The sequence below is a fragment of the Battus philenor genome, unplaced genomic scaffold (genome assembly GCF_028537555.1).
Source record: "Battus philenor isolate CCGP_79_NKW_IND1 unplaced genomic scaffold, ilBatPhil1.0.hap1 SCAF_27, whole genome shotgun sequence".
Taxonomy (NCBI): domain Eukaryota; kingdom Metazoa; phylum Arthropoda; class Insecta; order Lepidoptera; family Papilionidae; genus Battus; species Battus philenor.
The window spans coordinates 1,841,716-1,866,594 of NW_027181690.1; the positions used below are offsets into that span (position 1 = coordinate 1,841,716).

Here is a 24,879-nt window from a genome sequence, read left to right on the forward strand (position 1 = left end):
ATGAAATTAATAAACAAACATAAACCCTAATACAAAACATTAAGAGAGCTATGCTCATACTTTCCAAGGTCCTCGATGTAGATCTCAAGTATTGCTCGTTCAAAGTGGCGGTCAGCGGGGCACATCGTGTAACCGGTTCGTGGTTACCCCCCCCCCCCCCCTAAGTAGAGAGGTAGACTGACGACATAGAGTCACTGGAAGTTGCTGCATAAGGGCAGAAGCAAGATCAGTCATCATGGAAATCTTTAAGAAGAAATACAGTGACTACATTAAAATCTATTTATAAAGTTCCTTCTTTGCATATTATTCTTTTCTTTCCTTCCTGCAATCTGACTATATTTTTAGACATCTAATTTTTACACTATCTATTTAATTATTTATTTCAAATATTTAATGGAATCAAGCGCTACGTTGCGGAAATCCATTCTAAGTAAGAAAAGGACCAATATTTAGCCACTTCCACACATGCAGTGGTAGTCATGCATCAAAATGCACCGCCCGCCTGCCTGCTGATACATGCGTATGCGGCAAACAAAGTGGCTAAATATTGGTCCTTTTCTTATTTATTTCAAATATCGTCGCTATTGCAATACAGTCTCAAATTGACTACATATATAAAATTTGTTAATAAAATAATTTAACAAAAGTACAAAATTAAGTTTTGTCTATTCTAGACGTAAACATACCTGTTACTGTGCAAGTACTATCTAAACATTAACTTAATAAAATTATGAACAGAAACAATATATAAAAAGGTTCTATAACTAACATTTAAAAATATATAACCCACGCATCGCGCGTAAACGAGAAAATATAATATTCATACAAAATTGAAATGTAACATCATGTTGTTTTAAATGTATGTGTTTTAAATGTTTATATTTGGTCATAATTATTAACTTATTCTCTGTTTTAATAATATTATTTTAATTCATATTACCGTTTTTTACGTTTTTAATAATAAGCTGTAGATTCAAAGGGATACGTAACTAACAGTCTAATGTATTTCAAATTAATCATAAGATTTTATCTTTTAACTATTTTTAAGAAAAAATATTTACTTACTTTTATATTTACATTTATTATATGTACATGTTTAATTATACAAAAGAAAAAATATACATATGTCGATTATTAAACCCCGGACTTTAGTTTATTATTCAATTACCAAAAATATTAATCCTATCAGAGCTTAAAGTGTGAAATAAAAAAAGCCTTAATTATGAAACACAGAAACAAAAGCCTCCTTTAATAATAGGCCGAACGAAATCTTCAACTACCACCGTATCTCGTTGTAAACCGCCATCTCTTTGTTTAGATGCTGTAAACAATAAGCAATCCCAGTGGTACCGTAATGCCTTGTCGATATTTAAATGGGGACCATTACTTAAGTAAATTGTGGACATTCCCAAATAATTCGCAATAGATGTAAATGTTATTTCACTTTAAATGTAGTAGGTGAAAATAGATATACATATTGTGAAAATTAAATATGAAATACTAACTTAAATATAGTGAAAATATTTATACGATTCAACTCTTTAATATCAGATCAATAACACATACATTACTAATAAGTACTGGAAGTCCAGTGGTAGAAGACTGATACTTGCGAATATATGTAAATGATAGAAGAAAGGTGATGTATGGAAGAAGATTTACGAATAAGAAGAGATAGAACACGTGAAAGACAAAAGGAAGGCAAAAAAGATATTGTGAAAGAAGAAACGAGTACGTAAATAAAAATAAAAAATCTAAAAACCTTTTCAACTAAAATGTAACGTCCCTTTACATTACCTGGCTGGGAGAACGAGTAAAATAAATAAAAACATGTATAAAATAGGAACCATCGAATTTCTTATCAGGTTCTTCTGTATAGAATATTTTTTTTCGCTCAGCCGTAGTATATTAATAGTATATATACTATTATTAGTAGTAAATGAAACGTCGGATGGAACGAAGTGAAAGTGGAAAACGAAGAAGGCAGACCCCACCATCAGATGGAAATCATAAATGTCAACTAGAGAGAGAGAGAGAACTTAGCAGTAGTATTCAGAGAAAATTGAGATCAATAATGCTATGTGTAATATATTTAAATGTACGTTACATAAATATCTTGTCCTAACAAAGCCTATAGGTATACATATGCATATATACTTGTACAGGTATGTTTGTATATATATGTCCGTAGAAATGTATGTATTTGTATATACGTACACCCTTAACTGTGCTCTCCTTCATGTCTCTCATCTCCATCCAAAGGTTGTCTGGTAGAGATCGCCTCGAACGATAAAACCGCCTCTTGTACAATATGAATTGTTTCTTTTTGTATATAATCTATAGTGTACAAAACTGTGTAAATAAATAACATAAAGCCTATTCGAAAGAATAACAATTTATTTAATTGTTTGAACATTATAAAAGGTTTAATTAATAAATTTTCGATCTAAATATAAGTAAGTTAATATTTAACTTTTATATATATGAATTCACTATATATTTTTTTATTTAAAGATTGATAAACTGTTTTAGTCAAGTTTAATTAAGTATGGTAATATATCAATAGACTAGAGCGGGGATTTAGGTCAGTGTGTGAAACCAATATTCACAACAAGTCAACGACTGCGTGATGCATAGAGATTTATAAAAAATAGTTACACAAGATTGTTTGTTGAAACATGAAACGTTAAATTTGTTATCTAAACACGAGAGGCTAAAACAAATTGTTTACCTAAAACTCGACTATAGACTGGACTGTTCTCGGAGCTTACTCTAAGATAAAACAAGAAACATGGAGTCAAGAACCAAAGTCACGTAGCTATAAGAATTGTTCGTCTAAAATCGCTGTAGGCGGTGCACATCGTACCTGCAACGGATGGTCTTTACAACGGAAAGCTCTCAGAGGTTTTTTTTAATAGAATCAGTCGTTATTTTGCGGAATTCCATCCTAAGTAAGAAAAGGACAAATATTTAGCCTCAGCAACGTTCGTATGTACTCTGCGTTTGGCACTAATCGGTGTAAAAAGTGTGTTTTTTTTGTTATTGTAACTGATATGTTTTTAAATTGAATTATATGTACATATATTTTGACACTGGAAGCACGCCGTATCTCTTAGTAATCGAAGAGGGAGGCATATTCCCAGTAGTGGACATCCTAAGTCTGACATAATTGTGACTCTGTGTTTGGCACTAATCGGTGTAACATAACTCCTGAAGATTGCCCTGTGGAGGGGTGAAACACGTGTTGAGCGATTTAACGGTGGCAGTTGTGTAATTCGCATTATTTGCCGCATGCGCATTTATCAGCGGGCTGGCGGGCGGTTCACTTTGTTGCACGACTACCACTGCATGTGTGGAAGTGGCTAAATATTGGTCCTTTTCTTACTCTCAGAGGTTACTACGATCCGATAGATCCAACATAGATGGACCGTCCACTACGTGAACTGATAACATTATCAAGACCTCAGGAAGTCGCTTGATGCGAACAATGCAAGAATAACTATGGTAGCAATTAAGTGAGGGAATATGCCTTGCAGTTGGTATGGTTTGAAAAAAGAATATATATATATTTAACCTTACTCTAAACTTTATAAAATTAGTAAGTCATTTGTAAGCACGTATATATGGTATGATAATACATTTTATTATACATTTATTATTACACTAAAGAAGACGTAAAATCCTATAATTATGAACGGGATTTAAAGGTTTATATGGCTTTGAAATGAATTGTTATATTACTGTATTAATAATATTGTAGTCGACACAAAAAAAAATCTTCAGGAATATGTTGTAAGCTCGTGAGTAACGGAAAAGGAATAATTGTCCACTACCGTTAATATTAAACTATTATTAAATACGATTCAATGTAATGAATGAATTGAATCATATATACACGATAATAGTAGCCTTTATAATACAATTACATGTCCTTATTTTAACTTGAAATATTAGCTTTACAAAGTTCTCCGAACTGCATCAAAATAGCAATCGCCTACTCCTTTCGAATTGTCTTAAATACCGCTTTTCACTGGTCAATCATTTTGATGAATTACTAGAAAGGTTTTCCTATATTTTTCCGAAATATCTATAAATAAAAATAACATAATATAACTTGAGCCTGAAACATTTTGTTCAGGTAAATACGTAACCCTTCGCAGGTTTTGGCTTTATAAAAATCCGTATAAGCAGATGTGATTTGCGTAATGCGTCAGTTGGCGTATTTCGTTTTCTATTGTAAGTGCGTAGCTCTTAGTGATATTGCGGGACAACAAAAAAAAACTTTGCCGTAGACGTCACGTAGAACTCTCGTAGCAGCGTAGCGAGTATATAGTTTATGTGTAAATAGATTTCAAAGCCGTTAAAAACTTAAGTTATTTACTGATAATTTTAAAGTCACTTTATATTTGAACATTAATTTCCTATTACTATAATATTAAAATAAAAAACCGAAACCATCATCCTGAAGTAGAAAAAATGACAACATACAGAAATTAATGTTTCAAGTTTTATCAAAGCATAGCCGTGAAGCTTACTCAATCAAGCTACTAAAGCACTAGTTACTTAACAAGTTGTGTATCTACTTGCCATTCAAGTTGAAAGGCATACGATTACAAAGCATCGTTATTAAATTAAATGAAAATCCTTGAATTAACATTGACTTGGCTACCGTCCAACCGCCATACTTGTCTTAAAACTGCATATAACCGGATTTAATTTTAATGTAATTAAATCTGTTTTATCACACTTGAGTCACTATACATTTACTCTGTCTGAATCTTACCTTAGAGTAAATATAGTAATTAATAGTTTAAATACTTTAAATTTATGAATGAATTATATATAAACTGAATTGATAGAAAACATACACGAAATCCATGTAAGAATGCCTCTTTGAACCTGTCCTATATAAAGTCTACAGATAAGGCTTTGTGGATGTCTTAGAGTTGTAATGATAATGCAGTTGATATTAATATTGCAATGTTCTAATAATCAGATTGTATATATATAACGGTATGGTATGGTTCCTTTATAACTTGCTTCAATTCTTTTCAATACGTGTATGTATTTTATTTAATCACCTCCCACTATTGGGTGTCACTCGTAGAATGCCTGTCTTGAGTTCACAGGGAAGGTTTTTACTTAATCATTTATTGATATTGTTTTTTTATTATATCTTCTTATATCCTTCTTAGTAGCTCTTAATCATTCTTATTTTGTCTGTCACAATATCTTCTATTGTTATTCATTCTTGGATTGTTATTTTACAGTTTTCATATTAGCATTTTGTTATATTATAATTTCCTTTTTATTTTATCGTTTTATCTTTTTATATCTGTCACAGTATGATTACTCCATTTCTTTATAACATCTTGTAACATTTCTGTATTTCAATTTTTATGCATGTGTTGTATTGTATGTAATATTCGCCCACAACATTACCGATTTGAAAAAGTGTAATATATACAACATTAATACCTGGAACATTTCACGTATTTTGCGACATGAGAATGGAAATAGAATTGTCAGTCAAAATAGACAGTGGCAGTATCGCCTCCTTGATGAGGGACGCAAGATACCGCCACACTTCCTTGAAATATGCAAAAATTTTATTAAAGGAAGGAAATAGAAATAAATTAAAATTTAGGTCTTTTAGGTTTTGTGGTATGAAAAGAAGATATATTTAAAATTTACAATTATAAATAAATGCTTTTAAAGACAAATCGAAAGAGAATTTTAAAAGAAAATGTAAAGAATTATAATAAATAAAATAAATTAGCACGATGAAAAGTAAGAATTAAAAGAAATTGTGAAGAAAGAAAGAAAATGGTATTAGATAGAATAGCTATTATTATCGGCGAAAGAACAAAAATAAATTAAACTATACCGGAAAACTTAGTTAAATCAAAGTGCCTTAAAATCATAGTGGAACGAGAGAAAAAAAAAATACCTGAAACTGTAACAAATTTTGACATATACTCTATTTCGTAGAATTAACAAATATACATTATATTCTATTGCAAGGTACGCTTTCACAATAGGATTTCTCATAATGTTTCTTCTTCTTATGCAATGGACGCCCACTGCAAGGCATAATCTTCCGCCCAAAGATCACTGCGATGACCGTCCCTGCGATGCCTGCATTGTGCATCTTTAACTATGTCGTCGAACTAAATCAGTGATTCCCAAAGTGGTCTATATCAACCTCAAGGGGTCTATGACAACCTGCAAGGGGTCTACGTCAGCGAAAAAAAATTTGGGGATCCATGAAATGAAAATGGGGGTCCACGATAGTGGATCTCACTGATAGTACCTATTTACTTACATCATACTAAAACATTTACATTATTTATAAAAGTACCTATGAAGTAAAAAAAATATGGCTTATGTTATTTTAATTATAGTTTATTTAATGTTACGTATATTTTACATAACAGATACAAAATTTTATTTTGAGTAGTTATAATTTAAATTCAATTAATAAATGTTTAAATTAACATATATTTTTACTTTAAGTTTTCAACACTAAACTTCACTACAGTTATAAAATTACAGGGAATCAATATCAGGTAAGTAGGGAGTCTACCCAACACGGAAAAACATGGCTAGAGGTCTACGATACAAAAAAATTTGGGGAACTCTGATCTGAATAGAGGGGAGCCTAATACACTGCGTCTACCAACACTGGAGAACCTTTCGATTCCAATGCTACGCCACTACAAATCACCCACGACATAGGCCTCATATTGTTTATACAACTTCTATTCCAAGATTAAAAATAAAATATCAAACAGCGTATGATGTTAAGGCTTACTTAAGTGTACGTGATTTCATAGAAGATATACCTACGTAATGATGTATTCGCTTCCAAGCAGGTCGCTGTCCAGGGTGTGGTAAAGTATAAGAAAAACGAACTCAACAAGAAAATAAACAATTATTTAAAAAAGGTGTAGGAATGGTGCATTGGAATGTCTGTTATAAAGGTTCGCCAAACAAATAGCATGCTTCCACAACCCCACGCCACTTGAGATGTACCGTATACCGTCAAGTATTAAAATATTAATTGTACCGTCTAGTATTAAAATATTTAATGTATAAGAAATTATATAATGTTTCTTTTATTTATTTATTTATACATATGGAACACTAACATGCAACGTTACACTATTTTAATGATAATTTAATAATCATTTTTTTATTATTCATTTAAAAATTTTCCGCTAAATTTTTTTTCGACCATTCTTCGTATATAATTTTAAATAAACAATTTTAAACTTTTTCGAAATATCCGCTATGGAACTCGGAGCAGCGGATCTTGGTTGACGAGTTCGGACCCTTCCGTAACCGCAGTCGTGTGGACGTGGATGTTTGTGGTCTTCTCCTCTGAGACCGTCAGGGTCCAAAAGGAGTAACCCGAGGGACAAGCTTGATAAATGACAGATTTATATTATTTTAAATATACCGTAGTAATTTAAATTTAATTTATATAAAACGTTTAATTAATATAAATGTAATGAAAATAAAAAAATATTTTACACATATACATAAGTAAGAAAAGGACCAATATTTAGCCACTTCCGCATGCAACACAGAGTGTGAGACTCTGCGTTTGACGGTAATCGGTGTAACATAACTCCTGAAGATGCCCCGTGGAGGGGTGAAACACGTGTTGAGTGTTTTAACAGTGGTGGTTGTGTAATTCGCATTGTTTGCCGCATGCGCATTTATAAACGGGCTGGCGGGCGGTGCACTTTGTTGCACGACTACCACTGCATGTGCGGAAGTGGCTAAATATTGGTATTTCTCTTACTTAGGATGGACTTCCGCAAAATAACGCCTGATTCCATTAAACATATATATATATATATATATATATATAAACGGTGCCTTGTAAATACACTATGAACGTCCCCTATTTGACTACTGAAATACTCCACTCCTTTCGTTGTCATAATAAACTTGTATGTATTTATGAAATAAATAAACAAACATAAACCCTCATCAAAAACATTCAGCGAGTTATACTCATATTCCCAAGGTCCTCGATGAAGAATTGCTCGTAAGTATTGCTCGTTCAAAGTGGCAGTCAGCGGGGCACATCGTGTAACCGGTTCGTGGTTAGCTAGGTAGACTGACGACATAGGGTCACTGGAAGTTGCTGCATACGGGTAGAAACAAGATCAGTCCTCATGGAAATCTTTAAGAAGAAATACAGTGACTACATTAAAACCTATTTATAAATTTTCTTCTTTGCATATTATTTTTTTCTTTCCTTCTTGCAATCTGACTATATTTTTAGACATCTAATATTTACACTATCTATCTATTTAAATATTTATTTAAAATATCGTGGCTATAGCAAAACAGTCTAAAATTGACTATATGTATAAAATGTGATAATAAAATAATTTAACAAAGTACAAAATTAAGTTTTGTCTATTGCAGACGTAAACATACCTGTTACTGTGCAAGCTATCTAAACATTAACTTAATAAAATTATGAACAGATACAATATATAAATAGGCTCTATAACTAACATTAAAAAAATATACAACCCACGCATCGCGCATAAACGAGAAAACATAATATGAATTTTATATGAAAAATTGAAATTTAACTTCATGTAGTTTTAATTATGGTCATAATTATTTACTTATTCTCTGTTTTAATAATGTAATTTTAATTATGTTTTACCATTTTTTTTTCATTTTTATTAATAAGCTGTTGATTCATAGGGCTACATAACGATTAATCTAATGTATTTCAAATTAATCATAAGATTTTATCGTTTAACTTTTTAAGAAATAATATTCACTAACACATTGTTTTTAATAACTGTCTTGTTTCATAGTAATATTTGTTTAATTATACAAAATTAAAAATATACATATTTCGATTATTAAACCCAGGACTTTAGTTTATTATTTAATAACCAAAAATATTGGTCCTATCAGAGCTTAAAGTGTGAATTTAAAAAAGCCTTAATTATGAAACACAGAAACAAAAGCCTCCTTTAATAATAGGCCGAACGAAATCTTCAACTACCACCGTATCTCGTTGTAAACCGCCATCTCTTTGTTTAGATGCTGTAAACAATAAGCAATCCCAGTGGTGCTGTAATGCCTTGTCGATATTTAAATGGGGACCATTACTTAAGTAAATTGTGGACATTCCCAAATAATTCGCAATAGATGTAAATGTTATCTCACTTTAAATGTAGTAAGTAAAAATAGATATATACATTGTGAAAATTAAATATAAAATACGAAGTTTAATATATTTTAAATATTTATCTGATTCAATTCTTTAAGATCAGATCAGTAACACATACATTACTAATAAGTACTGGAAGCCCAGTGGTAGAAGACTGACACTTGCGAATATATGTAAATGATAGAAGAAAGGCGATGTATGGAAGAAGATTTACGAATAAGAAGAGATAGAACACGTGAAAGACAAAAGGAAGGCTTAAAAGATATTGTGAAAGAAGAAACGTTGGGGTACGTAAATAAAAATTAAAAAATCTGAAAACCTATTTAGCTGAAATGAAACATCCCTGTCCTTCACCTGGCTGGGAGAACGTGGAAAATAAATAAAACCATGTATATGAGAGGAACCATAAAGTTTCTTATCAGTTTCTTCTGTGTAGAACTAATTTTTTCGCTCAGCAGTAGTATATTAATAGTATATATACTATTATTAGTAGTAGTTCATGAAACATCGGATGGAACGAAGTGAAAGCGGAAAACGAAGAAGACAGACCCCACCCTCAGATAGGAATAATAAATGTCAACAAGAAAGAGTGAGAGAGTTCAGCAGTAGTATATACAGAGAAAATTGAAATCAATAACACTATGTGTAAATACATATTTAAATGTTCGTTACATAAATATCTTGTCCTAACAAAGCCTATAAGTATATATATGTATATATACTTGTACAAGTATGTTTGTATATATGTGTGTGTGTGTGTATAAATGTATGTATTTGTATATAATTACACCCTTAAGTGCGCTTTCGTTCATTATGTACATTATAAACTGCGCTCTCCTTCATGTCTCTCATCTCCATTCAAAGGTTGTCTGGTAGAGATCGCCTCGAGCAATAAGACCGCCTCTTGTACCGTATGAATTGTTTCTTTTTTTTATATAGTCTATAGTGTACAAAACTGTGTAAATAAATAAAACAAAGCCTATTCGAAAGAATAACAATATATTTAATTATTTAAACATTATAAAAGGTTTAATTAAAATTTCGATCTAAATATAAGTATGTTAAAATTTAACTTTTATATATATGAAATCATTATATATTTTTTTTATTTTAAGATAGATGAACTGTTTTAGTCGAGTTTAATTAAGTATGGTAATATATCAATAGACTAGAGCAGGGATTTAGGTCAGTGTGTGAAACCAATATTCACAACAAGTCAACGACTGCGTGATGCATAGAGATTTATAAACTATAGGAAAATCCTGGAGAAATTATTATATAAGTCAGATGCATGAAATATAATATTAAGATTGCAAGTTAATTATTGTCAAATATAACTTACGATATATAAAGTATTCTTTATTGCATATAAAAGTAAATGAATAAAAATCATTATCATCATCATAACATCAGCTGACAGGTGATCACTTTGGAAAAGAACTTACTCGTACTCCTCCAAAAGCGCAACAATGATATTTTGCTGATCATATCTAGCAATGTTAACAGCTATGCTAGAAGCTTCATGCAAGATCGATTAAAAAATCAGATTTACAGAAGAATAAAGTCACTAATGTAGCTAGAACAATTGCCCATCTCAAGTGGCAGTGCTGGGCACATCCACGACAGCCGTTCCGAAAGATTTTTGAGTAGACCTCGAGCCAAGAGACGAAGGAAGGCTCTCTACTGTGTGGACCAACCACAATCAATAAAAATGAAAAATAAATATTTATCTTGAATTTAATCTAGTTTCTGCACGTTATATAAATATATATATATATATATATATATATATATATATATATATATATATATATATATATATATTCTTATTCCATAATTCATACAATTAATAATTTTTATCGATATCTGAAGAAATTAAATTAATGACAAACAAATAAAATAATAATAAAAAAGTTAATAATGAAACAATGATATAATAAAGTAACGTAAAGTAAATATATAAATAATTAAATCAAAAAAGTCGAGGAATTGAGAATAGATACTAACCAAGTAAAAGAGCAAAAAACAGCCGGTTGCGGCGATGTCTACTATACCGACCGAAGTTATTGGAATATCCCAATCCATTAAAAAAAATAACTAATGTAACATATTTCACAGTGTACACTTTATCACGTTCACTGCGGGCCCAATTTTGAAGAACTTTCAGCTGGTGCGGCTGAGGCCGAATCAGCCTCAAGCTGAACTTCCTAGTAGTGCGGTTGAGGCATTTTCTGCCTCATGTTTCGGTTGTGTGTAAACAGCCGCCGCACTAGAGAGAAAACACGAGTTTTACGCGCCGCACCAGTGCAAAGTCTACCATGAGGCTGAATCGGCCTCAAGCTGCAGTGAACGTGTTATGTATCCACACTTCGCTGAAATTACATTATACCTCATTCACTACAATATACACCTACACGGGTATAGTTCCTCCACGTGTATGCATCTTCATTGTAACTGGGGTATCATCACCCTGAGTAATTTTTTAGACCCCGGACCTCCTGTTTCCTCAAACCGATGAAGCTGTAAAAGCCTGGATCGACTAGCAGCATAACTTTGTACACATCAAATGCAATATCACTTTGTTTATTAATATGAAATAAATATATTTTTGATCAATACTGCCCGATACAATTGCTCAAACTACAATATAAATCTGCAGTGAATGAATTGCCGTGAAGTTCATAACAAATGCTAAAAATTTCAATAATCATTAAACTTTATGAAATTCAATTTTCAGTGCAATTTTATATTTAATTTTTCAAAAGAAACATTTTTAAATTATTCGAAACGTTATAAAAAGGATCATTGTAATCCGTAAACTTTCAAGTTAGGAAGTGACCAAGGGTATTACGGAATATTTTTATATATACATGTTGATTAGATAAATGGCTCATTTGACAAAAAGCTTATTTTCGTTCCCATATAATCATTACGTTCTGTAACAGAACAGTCTGTGGCGTGGACCCTTAGAATCTTGTAAGCTTATATTTAGGAAATACAAATTGCTTACATTAGCTGGAACTTACATTATATTATATATATCAAATATGAGCATTTGTAGTCAAATATTCTAGTTATTTTACTAAACAAATTCAAAATCCCATATTGAGAGAGAGATATATCACAGCATTAGTGAAGCCATCTGGTAGAACATCCCAATAAAAGAAAAACTGCTATGTATGACATCCATTATTATATGTAATAAAATACCACTGCATATAAGGAAACTACCACAAAAGCTATTTTTAGATAATTTCAGTATATAATTCGTAAATAAATGCTACTATACTGTTAAGAATTTTTATATGATATAAAATAGAATAAATACGTAATATAAGTTAGTAGATATAAGTAGAATTGTTTTAAAACAGATGTAATACCTAGTTACTTTAGCACGCCGATACTGGCTAAACATGTAATACTTATGTTTATAAAATTGTAATAAACTTTTAATCATTTACGCAAATAAAAATATGATTTCATTTCAAACTATTTATTTTCGATATATATACCATAAATAAATATTTATGCGTTTAAAACTTTACACCTTCATATCATCCTGTGTACTATTTGTTGTATTTTAATCATGAATTAGAACGAAATAATTTTGATTGACATAAAAAATATTACCTACAAAATAATTTGACGAATAACAATAAGGCCAACCCGTTCGTGTATTTCGGATACAGCCTATCCCTTTGTGAATTGAAAACAATGAATAAAATAAAATAAATAACAATAAACGAAAAAAAACCGTCGTGAATAGGCAGGATTATTTTAGGCACAATACTATTCAGTCACTTTTGTTTTCGCTGCCTGTCCCTGTTCACCTCTCCAAGATTTTTATTTGCATAAAGGGCCCGTTTTCAATCATCGAACCGTCGAGCTTTCCAGAACAAAAACTTTGTTACGATCCCGTTCCTTTAGATAGAAACTAGGTCTCTTGTCGTTTGTTCTTTAATTATGCCTTTATTTCGTGACCGCGTAAATTTTCTTTGATATATTTATTTCTGGTTCCATAACCTTGATTGACTAGTCCACGTGGAGGCAAAAGACCGCGAATTTTTTAAGATAAACTACATCCTACATCCAGTTTGGACTACTTTTAACGCCTAATCACTTCACGTCACTGAGAAACGTCTGAAATTCTAAAGATACCTTACAGATATTATCATTATCATCTGATAGACGTTAACTGCAATAATAAAGCCTCCCCCAAATGTCACTATGATGTCTGGGGCTTGTTCATCTAGTGTGAAGCCTACCGGCGCTTGGTCCACCAGCTCGTGGTCGACACTAGAGAATCTATCATCCCAAACACCCCACTTCCGATAAGCAATTCTTGGATCTACTTAGGTGAACTTGATTCTTTTGCAGATCTCTTCAGTTCTAGTTCTATCTTGCAGCAATACTCCGAGTATAAACAAAACGAGATATATAAGGAACCAATGAAATGAGAAAACATGAATAAATAATTAGTAAATATGGAATTTATCTTATAGTACAATAGCAAAAGAACAGTGCAAATAGTGGAGTAATTCTAAAAATAAAATATACAGAATAGATTAGTCGCCTAGTGAAACCTAAATTAAAAGAACGTGAGAAGAATCAAACGACGATAATCAAAAATAATGGGATGACGACTTTGACAAAGATGCTTCAGAATGAAGAAGAATAGCGAAAAACAGTGAAGAATAGAATACTTAGAATTCAAGTCTAATGATATATTCAAACTAAATTTTAGTGTATAATAAATAACGTAACATTGGGTAGGTAAAACAATGTAACAGATATTGTTTATTATTGCAAATCTGTCAAATCATAAACGATGGAGAAGAATAGCGAAAAACAGTGAAGAATGTAATACTTAGAAATCCAATAGTCTAATGACATATTCAAACTAAATTTTAGTGTATAATAAATAACGTAACATTGGGTAGGTAAAACAATGTAACAGATATTGTTTATTATTGCAAATCTGTCGAATCATAAACGATGGAGAAGAATAGCGAAAAACAGTGAAGAATAGAATACTTAGAATCCAATAGACTAATGATAAAAACAAACTAAATTTTAGTGTATAATAAATAACTTAACATTGGGTAGGTAAAACAATGTAACAGATATTGTTTATTACTGCAAATCTGTCGAATCATAAACGACGGAGAAGAGTAGCGAAAAACAGTGAAGAATAGAATATTTAGAATCCAATAGACTAATGATAAAAACAAAATAAATTTTAGTGTATAATGAATAACGTAACATTGGGTTTATCAATGTAACAGATATTGTTTATTACTGCAAATTTGTCGAATCATAAACGATGGAGAAGAATAGCGAAAAATAGTGAAGAATAGAATACTTAGAATCCAATATTCTAATAATAAATTCAAACTAAATTTTAGTGTATAATAAATAACTTAACATTGGGTAGGTAAAACAATGTAACAGATATTGTTTATTACTGCAAATCTGTCGAATCATAAATGAGGAGTTCCGAAGAATCAAAGTTATAAATCGAAGAATTGCTCTACTAAAGTGGCAGTAGGCGGGGTATATAGCTCGGTTATTGAAACCGAAAGGCTTTCATGTGGTGACCACGAGGTCGATGCGATTTGGGTAGATTCCCCACCAGGCAGACCGACAACATAGTTAAACCTGTATGCAGTAGCTGTGGCAGTGGATGGGGCAAGACCATCCATCCAGCATTTAACAGCTTCGCACACCTTATCTATGTCGCCACTTAATGGGCGACCTACTCACGTCGCGTCTACTGACATATGGTCGCCACACGAAAATCATTCAATCCCAAAGGCCATCAGTTGCACGAACAATATGCCTCACCAATTTCAGACGAACAAATCTTCAAGCTATGTCGAATATCTTGTTTCTTCTGCGGATTTATTTATTTCTGATTTTAACAGTCAAGTCAAACTTTAATAAGAAATATATTAATGCAGTGATATACCGAAGATAGTGAAAAATTTAGGAGATAAAGTGAATTACATCAGTGGATCCTATCTCTTTGGTTTCGTTGCTCTTCTAGAATATTCTACGCACTACATATTGAAATAATTCTTGGTTTAATATTTACGCTTTTTAATAATCAAATCGTTGCAGTAACCAGGATCGAATACGATGCCCATTTGATTTGAAATTATTCAGAATGTTCCTCTATATGAAGACACCGCTAAATCATTACAACACTTAACTTCAGTCACCTTTAAAAGTGATATTTTCCTGAACGTGGAAGCGTATCTTCAAAGCAATGTGAAAACATCAAAGGAATTATTGTTTAGTCTTGTAGAAACGAACTAGATCATTTCGGTTTTCAAAATTTTTTATAATTTTTTTTATAGTTTTAAGAGTTTTACAAAGAAAGTTATCCAAAAAGTTTTTATAACTCATTAAATATAATTACAACTTTACAATATTTAGACATGTATAAGCATCTTTAGAAGATGATATATCAAAATATACATATATATATATATATATAACGTGAATAAATTTCGTAGTGGTCTTAGTTTGTAAGAAAAAGTATTGGTTTTAATAAATATAATATTTTTCATTTGCTTTTAATTTAGTGTTTAAAAGATAATTGAATTAAATTATTCTATTCAACCAATTTTATAAATTATGTGTACATTAAAATATATTCTTGTGTTCCTATATATACGTCAGTGAGTGTAATTTTTCAGATATTACATATATGGTACCGTACCTTGTGGTTAACTCCAGTAATTTTGATCGAATCACATATAATTTAAAACGTCCAATAGGCACAAATGTCCCCGACCAAAATAAAATCAAGTTATATTTATCTCACATCTGGCACTCACTGCAATGTTGTCTATCCAATACACGAACGTTGCACGCAACCCAAATCCAGTTAAGGATAATATTTCGATTGTTTACGGCGCCTAAAACTCGTGCACGTGACACGGACAGACGTCTCACCGCATCAACGGTTCGGTCGCGACTGAAACCGGACTCTGAAAATACGCCACTGAAAACTAAACGAGCGAGACAGCCGTCATCTGTTCCTCTCTAGCGCCTTCAGAAATTTTCTGAATGCAGCAGTGAGACAGGCGACACAAAATGATTGGAATGTCGTAAGATATTTATAATGGTAACGCGAACTAGACTTCAGTTTTCCTTTCACGCGTTACAGTGCGTTTTAATTGCGACTCTATACACATAAAGAGTAGGTTCTATTTACAATAAATAGGCAGAAATTAGGTTAGTTCCATACCGAAAATCTTACGTCTTTCTTGTTGAGGTCCAACATATATGGACTACAAAATACTAACAGCTTTAAATAAACGTAATGTGCAATGATTGGGATTTAAATTGAAACTTACCTGCCAAGCGGTATTTAAATAATTTGATTGGCATATTTAAAGTGAAACGTAGCTGCCAGAAAATTATTGAATATATTCATTGGCATATTTAAAATATAACTTACCTGCCAAACGGTAATTGAATAGTTTTACTGGCATATTTAAAGTGAAACATAGCTGCCAGGAAATTAATGAATTTATTCATTGCATGTTTAAAGTATAACTTAACTGCCAAGCGGTAATTAAATAAATTGATTAGCATAGCATATTTAAAGTGAAACGTAGCTGCCGGAAAATTAATGAATGTGTTGATTGGCATATTTAAAGTGAAACTTAACTGCCAAGTAGTTATTATGATTGTAATTAAAATATATAAGATGAAGAGAAATGGCTACAAATTATCCGAGCTTATTAGATTCATTACTTTCCATGCGTTATTGTAACTTAAAAATATTTATAAAAAATAGTTTTTATTATATATTTGCTTGATAAAGGTTGTAAATTTGCTACGTAATAATTGTAATGTATTACACGGGAGTGATAGCAGTGGTAGCCGAGCGGTAGAGAACTGAAACTTACGATCGTAAGTCGTGGGTTCGATTCCCGGGAAAATCTTATATAATTCACATATTGTGTATTAATTATATGGGATTGCAACTACTCACAGACAGAACGGATGGACTTATTCGTTTTTTTTGGCACATGGCTGCGCTTATAAGCTGTAGGTTGTTTGGTATGTGGTATGTAGGGTTAAGCATGGGCTGGTATCATAGATATATAATATTTAATATACAATATCCGTCAAATGTTTATATAAGCACAAAACTAGAGAACGGATGGACATATTTGTATTATTTTTAATTTTCATTAAGGTATAAGGTATGTTCTTATGAATAGATAAATCTAAAATATTTCGAGTGGAATGATTCTGTGATATGAATAAATCAATAAGTAAATTTGTGAAAACTATTTATTTTATAAAAGTTAATTTTACATAGTTATTTATAATTACATATATAACATACATATGAGATACTATCTTATATATCACACTTTATGTATTATTTATATAGGATTGCCAATGCTCACGGACAGGTTTCCAGAGGATGGGCAGCAACGTTCTCTGCGTACAATACTATCACAATGTGATCGCCAACTCACCTGCCAAGATGTGATTATGGTATATCCCCCCATAGATAACTTTTGGGGTAGGCCTTCTATGACTTGCAGTGGGCGTCTATGGACAGAAACAACGACATGAGAGTTCGCTGTGAAAACTCTGGAAAGCCTTTGTTAAATTCTTGGATCCTGGAAAAGAGTAAGTTTCTTTTTATTTCTAGTGGGAAAATAATGTACATTGCTATTTTTAATGTATCTATACGTATTTTCATATATATATATAAGAACTGTAAAGGGCTGAATAGCTCATGAACCATCGAAAATGCTTTACAGCAGTGTTTCTTAACGTGTGGCCCACGCCCCACAGTGGAGTAATTTAATTGTTAAGAAGGGCAATTTGAAAGTGGACTCGATACGAGTTTAATTTTCGCTTTTATATAAAAAATCGTATATTGTAATCATATTTTTGTACCTCTTGTCATATATATTTACATGTAGATATGTGTATATTAATGTATGTATTTATATGGATTTACACCCTCAACTGCCCTCTCCTTCATGTCTCTCATATCCATCCGAAGCTTCTCTGGTAGAGATCACCTCGAGCGATAAGACCGCCTCTTGTACCTCTATACAAATTGTTTTTTTTTTTTTAGATAATATCTATGGTGTACGATAAATGAGTAAACAAATAATATATATGCTACATAGAGAGACGTAAGAAATTTTAGAAAGGCATAACTATATACACTTATTTCTGATCACCTTGATCCTCTTAAAATAATCATCATCACGTTAGCCAATAGACGCTTTCTGCAAGAGATATATATATATATATACATATATATATAAATATATTTATATCTTTTTCTATTATAATACGACATACTATTAACTTCTAACAGTATAAAATGTGCGTGAATAGATAGTAATAAATAAATAATTTTATATTTAGCAATTACAATTTTGAAAACGCTCTATCTTATTTTATTAATAATTGGATTCGCCCATTTAAACCTTACACTAATAATTAAACACCCTGTATAATGAATTATATAGAATATAACACTAAAGACCAGTTTACATGAGCTGCATATAATTTTAAAATCAATATCGTAAAAGATCCGCTACATAAGCATTCAATTCAGATGTTTTTATGAATCACTTTATGATGCATTCAGTTTCAGCTGTAAAATCAATTTACGACATTCGCAAATAGACGACTATCTTTCAGTGCACCAAAACTATACATTAAAAGAAGGTGTGTAAAATGTCCCGTAAATTAACGTCAGGATGAAATATTTGAAAGTGCTTATAGTGGCACTAGAAAGGTTATATTTCAGATGAAGACTACACAGAGAAAACCAGAGCTTTTTATTCGCAGTAGAAGATCAGGTCCTTCTCCAAACCCTCGGGGCCGTTGGCCAATAATTCTGTTAAAGGATGGTTCCTTTCCAAGTCAGAGAATATCTTTGAAATTCATTTGAATATTTGTCATTAAAATGTTAACAAAACCCATCAAAGTACAGTAAACACAGAGTTTCTGTGTTTGGCACTAATCGGTGTAACATAACTCCTGAAGATGCCCCGTGGAGGGGTGAAACACGTGTTGAGTAATTTGGCGGTGGCGGTTGTGTGATTCGCATTGTTTGCCGCATACGCATTTATCAGCGGTATGGCGGGCGGTGCACTTTGTTGCACAACTACCACTGCATATGCGGAAATGGCTAAATATTCGTCGTTTTCTTACTTAAAATGTTAACAGTCATTTCCAATCATTCTGTATAAAGCTATCGCTCTAAATTATGTTATATAGAATTACTATTTTCTATTGTAATACAACAGACTATTAAGTTTTGATAGTGCAAAACTTGTACAATTGCATTTAATATGTAGTAATTAGAATTTTGAAAACGTTTTTTCTTGCTATATATATTACGTTACTTATTACTTCTGAAACCATTTTTACATATATTAATTTACAGTTAATGAGCTATTTCAACCTTATTACATTTTTTCATCAATAACCAAACTCTCTGTATAAATGTTTTCATATCTCAAGAAACTTATTTCATACGGTAACACAAAACGAGATTTTTATCCTAAAGGATATACTTATAAATAAATTATTATTTATTACTCCGAAAGCCCGTAGATGAAATCACTTCGTTATCTACTTCCAAAACTGACGTAATTGACTTAAATATATTTCAGGCGCTTTAATAACAAAGATAAATATGAAAATGGACTTTGAGCATTCAATCAAAACGTCTTTCACTTTCAAAGACGTTTCCGCGAAATCATCGTCTCGGATCGTAAAGGAAATTATTATTAATAAACTTTATATTGTTATGTCAAAAGTTATTATAATATGACAATGTTCATTTATGTTTAAATTATAAATGGCATAGACAAATTATTCTTGTCGTTTTTAACATAGCAAATCAATGGATTAAAAAATGGAATATAAAATGCAAACTAGATACACTACGAGATGATTGATCTATTGCAATCGAATGGGAAAGATACAAAAAAATATCACACTAAAGCTATATACTTTTATAATAGGTATTGTAATGCGCTGTATATATATATATATATAAATATTTAGTTTCTCGCATCTGGGTCAGGCGGCTGCATGCGGGAACGGAGAGTACCTGTAGTAAAAATGCGTTTATGCTGATGTGAGGCGCGAACACATTCGACTTCAATAACCGAAGGTTTTTTTTTAATAACAAAACACGCACCTGTGTCGCAGCTGTATATATATATATATATAAATATATATATAAAAAGCTTACATATTAAACCAAGAACTATTTCAATATATAGTGCGTAGAATATTCTAGAAGAGTAACAAAACCAAAGAGATAGGATCGGTCATCGTAGCGATCAAGGCATATGCCTTGGACTGGACGTCCAACAACTGAAACGAAAAAGAACAAGAAGACTGCACTGCCAAGGTTTGGTCGCATCCAAATATCGCCACGGTGGTCGATCTCGCACTGCCCACTTGTAGTCACTCTCCATGACTTTAACTAAGCCGACAGTCTACCTGATAAAAGGTCCACCACACCATACCTACCGACATGTCGACCCTCACGATGGTAATTGACTTGGCTTGTTAGTTATCAATAATATTCGTTTAGCATTATATATAGAGATATAGAGTTCCGAACCGTATTTAATTGCGCACAAAAGAGTAACTACTTTTATAAATATTTAATAGAATCAGGCGTTACCTTGCGGAAGTCCATCCTAAGTAAGAAAAGGACCAATATTTAGCCACTTTCGCACATGCAACACTCTGTGTTTGGCACTAATCGGTGTAACATAACTCCTGAAGATGCCCCGTGGAGGGGTGAAACACGTGTTGAGTGATTTGGCGGTGGCAGTTGTGTAATTTGCATTGTTTGCCGCATAGGCATTTACCAGCGGGCTGGCGGGCGATGCGCTTTGTTGCACGACTACCACTGCATGTGCGGAAGTGGCTAAATATTGGTCCTTTTCTTACTTTTATCAAGCCTAGTGATACGCTAAGTAAATATATAAGGATCATTTTATTTTGAATGTACTACGACCTTTTATACTGCGTAATTTTTTTAGAAGTGCACCTCAAAGCGCTTTACGATGCATGAGCGGTAAATAATAAAAGAGGTTAAGGTTGTATATGTTCTTCCAGCCAGTAGACGCCTACTGCAAGGTATATGCCTCTCCCAGAAATATATACGGAAGGATATACCATAATTGTCACTTGGCAGTCGGGTTGGCGATCGCTGTGTGGTATTATAATACGCAGAAGACGCTGATAATCATCCTCTGGAAACTTACTTATGGGCAGTGGCAATCCTATATAAATAATGCGCAAAGTGTGAATTATAAAAGATTTCATCTCACATGTATGTTATATATGTAGTTATAAAGAATTATGTAAAATTAACATAATGTTACTTTTATTAAAATAAATAATTTTCACAAATTTATTTATTGACTTTTTAATATGAATATATTACTGAATCATTCCACTCGCAATATTTTAGATTTATCTATTCATAAGAACATATCTTATACCTTAATGAAAATTAAAAAAAGAACGAATAAGTCCATTCGTTCTCTAATTATATGCTTAGGTAAGCATTTGACGAATATTGTATATATATATATATATATATATATATATTATACCAGCCTATGCTTAACCATACATACCACATACCAACCAACCTACAGCCAATAAGCGCAGTCATGTGCCATACTAAGCAACTTGTGGTGTATTTTCCAGACAGTTGCAAAATCTGACACCCTTTATCCCTTAGCGTTAGAGTGAAATAGAATATTATGAAAGCGGGAGAGAATGGGAAGAATGTTAGTTTTTACTGGTTGAAAGCGCACGCGAGGACGGAGGGGAATTAGAGAGCAGATCGAGGCCGATCTGGCCAAGGACGCGGCCCTGAAGTTCAAAAGAAGACCAGACTACGAGGAATGCCTCATCTCATTCGTCAAGCGACAGCTTAGGCTGGGAACGCTTGACCAATGGAATAGGAGGTACATGGAAGGTACGACGACGTCGACAACGCGAAAATTTTTCCCGGACACCATCTCAGCCTACCGCGTGCTCCTCAGTGTCGAGGTGGACACGGTCTTGGTCCAGCTCTTCACAGGACACAGGTGGTACGCTGAGTACCTTCAGCGGTTCAAGCTCAAGGAGGACCCCTCGTGCTACTGCGAACCGGGCGTGGACCAGACCTTGGTCCTCCTAGTAGCCCACTGTCCCAAGTTCGGAGGCTTCCGAGTCGGCTCCGAATGCCAGTTAGGCAGTAAGATCTTCGAGGACACTACAGCCTCGCTTATCGAGAATGATGAGATGCGACCAGAGTTTCTTAGACTATGTAGATAAACGTGATAAACGTTATAAAAAATCAATAATCTAAGAAAAACGTAAATAAAATAAAACGAATGTAAGCAAAATAAGTATATAAATAAATTACGTAAAAAAATAAAAATAATATAAAAAAACTGATAAACGAGGTGATGGATGAAAGGCATCGGAAAAGAAGAAAAGGGCAAGACAGATGAAATGTAGAATGTAAAGAAAGAATGAAAAAATTTAAGATGCATGGAAGAAGAGCGCGAAAATAAAAAAATATGTGTTAAAATTATTAAAAAAGAAATTAATGACTCTAACCCATAAATAAGGCAGGGGTACGAAAGCCTTCCAATCGGGGAGACATTTAAAAAATAATCATACATACACATACCGCAGTCGCCAACCAAACAGTATTTTGTTTTATTAATACCGCAAATAACTGTTTCACGCAGGGTAATTCACTCAGTGGTTTTCATAAAGCTTTTCGACTTCTAAATATTAATATCAAAGCGTTCTGCTTCGGAATAAACTACCTCTTAGAATTATAGTCGTCGAACCGTTATACGTACAAAAAGAAGGTTCGAAAAGTAATCGCTAAAGTATCGTCATAAATCTCTCTTATAACTAATTTTGTATATAGCTTATGTATATATATATGTATAATAAATGTATATATACACAATTAGCAAAAGGAGAACGAGGAATATGAGAAGAATAAATCAAATATTTACAAAGAGTATTTTTTATATAGTTGTAATGGAATAGGCGTTTGTCTTCCATCTCACCTGATGGAATGTGTAGATGAAGACAAAGGTGGTACATGCTTCTAAAATAAACCTGTTCACTCTACTCTTAAAGGCTCCAGAGTTTAACACATCAGGAAACTAGACCCCGGCAGGTCGTTCCAAATCTTGGTGACTCTCACCAAAAACGAGCTATCAAACCGTTTAGTTAGACTTTTGGGTATGTCAACAACGTATAGATGAAAGTTTTGCCTGCGTCTAGTTGTCCGATAAAGGAATGGAGATGGCTCAATCAGTTTGAAAAGAGCACTTTCAAAAGTATATCCTGTAAAAACCGATAAGCTGGCAAATCGACGACGATACTCAAGGGTGTGTAGTCTGCTATTTGAGAGCTTTGTTACAATTTACATGACCCTAACGCAACTGAAAAAAGATGTGGCTTACAACTTTAGACATTAAAAGAGCTCTTAATTTGAAAACGCTGCCTCTACCGTGAAATCTTCAAGGCTGTGTGTAAAAACAATCAATTATAATTAAAAATATGTTATGGATACAATTAATTACTAAGTTGATGGGAGACAATTGTTTAAATATTCTGATATAAGAACTATACATTCATAAGAGTGCAGTGTGAATGTAGGATCCAAGGTCAGAGCGTATATTTAATCTTATTAAGATAGATTAATTGAAATAAAAAAAATATAAAAGTCTGTGTAACAAATTGATGTACATGAAAAATTAAATAAACTAAATAAAGCTGTGATACTTCAATAGAAAATACAACTGAAGTGTTTGAGGATGAATGAAAGAAATGGAATGATTGAGAAAGGAAGATGGAACTATGGAATGATAGAAGGAAGAAAAAAGATATTGTGAACTATGGAAGACGAGGACGAAAATAAAAAATTCATGTTAAAGAATGGTTAAGAAATAAAGAACCCTATTCCCAACAAAATAGGGGTGGAAGGAGAGGTCCCAATAGCGGAGGCCTCAAAAAAAAAGATCAGAGCGTATTGACAATCCTCGCAGGATGTCCACAGCTAGACACTAGCTGCGACCATAGATATCTGAACTAATTGGAATCGGTCTTGTCTTTTGACAACCTTCACGAGGTCTGTGTAACATGGGTGAACATCCAACGCAGCGCCAATACTTGGTCTCTATTCCAAATCCTTGGCGACAATCGGCCTTCTCTTCTGCGTGATTTGACGTCATCTTTCATGCTTATAAACGGCATGCAATGCATAGATCTCCTCTGAAGATGTCTATAGGGGGGACTTGCATAATCGCGACGCTGGTAGGTTGGCGATCGAAATATTGTATTATAGTATGCATAGGACGCTACCGCACGTCTTCTGGAAACTTACTTTGTGTGCAGTGGCAATCCTATATAATCAATGCATAAAGTGTGTAAGAAAAGGACCAATATTTAGCCACTTCCGCACATGCAGTGGTAGTCGACACAACAAAGAGAGAGAAACTTGACTCTGTGTTTGACACTAATCGGTGTAACATAACCTGAAGTTGCCCCGTGGAGGGATGAAACACGTGTTGAGTAATTTTGCGGTGGCGGTTGTGTGATTCGCATTGTTT

The 24,879-nt window shown here is 32.7% G+C and overlaps 1 protein-coding gene across 1 annotated transcript in view; it reads right to left on the reverse strand.

Moving 5' to 3' along the window:
* The window catches only part of Neto (Neuropilin and tolloid-like), a 99,249-nt gene extending 83,090 nt beyond the window's left edge, over positions 1-16,159 (reverse strand). Inside the window, exon 1 of the mRNA XM_068769072.1 lies at positions 15,939-16,159. The gene's annotated coding sequence lies outside the window, so the exon portion shown is untranslated. The remainder of the gene's footprint in view (positions 1-15,938) is intronic.
* Between the last annotated feature and the right edge of the window lie 8,720 nt (positions 16,160-24,879).